Here is a 1,071-nt window from a genome sequence, read left to right as displayed (position 1 = left end):
ACCTCGTCCAGGTCCCGCTCCACGGCGCCTGCCACCTCCACCTCCACCACCGCCGCCATCTTGCCCGCCCACACAGCCGAGGTGGAGACTTCCGCCAAGGCCCAGCCAATCAGCGGCCGCGCCGGCCCGCCCGCCCTCCAATGGCCGCGCGCGGAGCCACGCACCTCCAATGGGAGAGCGGAGGGGGAGGGACCTCGCTGGCACGGAGCAGAGAGAGCGTCTGGAAATCACTGTCCTCGCACAGAGAGGAAAAAGGCCCCCCGAAGGAGCGGCGCAGGGGCAAGCCCGCCTCTCAGGGTTTTGTGTTTCTGTTTCTCGCTGTCACGATGCTGCCGAGTCCGGGATCTGTGAGTTCGGCGCGACTTTACGTTTTGGTTCGGGTGCGGGACATGTCGGATGCTCTCTGCTGCTGCTCAGTCGCGCTGGCAGTCCTGGCGGGGAGGACTGCAAGGCCCAGCATGCCCCGCGCGCCCCTGACCTTTCACCCCGTCACAGACCCCCCCGCCAAGACAGGGGGAATTATGGGATGTCCCCCCGGGTCGGGGTGAGAGCTGTGGAGTGGGGAAACAACCAAAATATCGAAATATTAAAATAAGTCTAAACGCCCCCGGAAGTGCGTTGAGGCCACGCCCCAGTGCGGGGGGTCAAGGGTCACGCTTTTTGGCGGGAGATCGGGCAGCAGCTGTGTCTTGAGGTGGAGGCGGCGGGTAAGGGTGGACGGTTTGGGGTGGGACAGAGGTCAAAGGTCAGGTCTTGGGCGGCAAAGGACGGTGTCACATATTCTTGGGGGAAAGGGGCATTTTATGGGTGGGGTCAAAGGTCAGGCCCTGGGTGGGGAAGGGCTGCATGCATATCCTTGGGGGTGGGGGGCTGGACCCACGTGGTATCCTGGGGAGGGGTCAAAGGGAGAAGGGCAACTTTGGGGTGGGGTCAGAGGTCAGGCCCTGGGCTGGGGGGGCTGGGACTTGCAGCGATGGCCCCTGGTAGAAATGGCGCGGGGATGTTTTGTGGGTGCGATGACTTGGTTCCTTCGGCGTCCTCAAGTACAAATGGCAGCAGGGGGAATGGGAT

General features: G+C 63.7%; 1 protein-coding gene across 1 annotated transcript in view; it reads left to right on the top strand.

The window, feature by feature from the left end:
• Nucleotides 1-184: 184 nt before the first annotated feature.
• The window catches only part of XRCC1 (X-ray repair cross complementing 1), a gene marked incomplete at its 3' end in the record, with an annotated part of 12,907 nt that continues 12,020 nt past the window's right edge, over nt 185-1,071 (top strand). Inside the window, exon 1 of the mRNA XM_019525536.1 lies at nt 185-713. The remainder of the gene's footprint in view (nt 714-1,071) is intronic.

This window comes from Gavialis gangeticus, unplaced genomic scaffold, assembly GCF_001723915.1.
Source record: "Gavialis gangeticus isolate Ggan-Ray unplaced genomic scaffold, GavGan_comp1, whole genome shotgun sequence".
NCBI classification, from domain to species: domain Eukaryota; kingdom Metazoa; phylum Chordata; order Crocodylia; family Gavialidae; genus Gavialis; species Gavialis gangeticus.
Note: the sequence above shows the minus strand (reverse complement) of the source record. Positions and strands in the feature narration are given on the sequence as shown.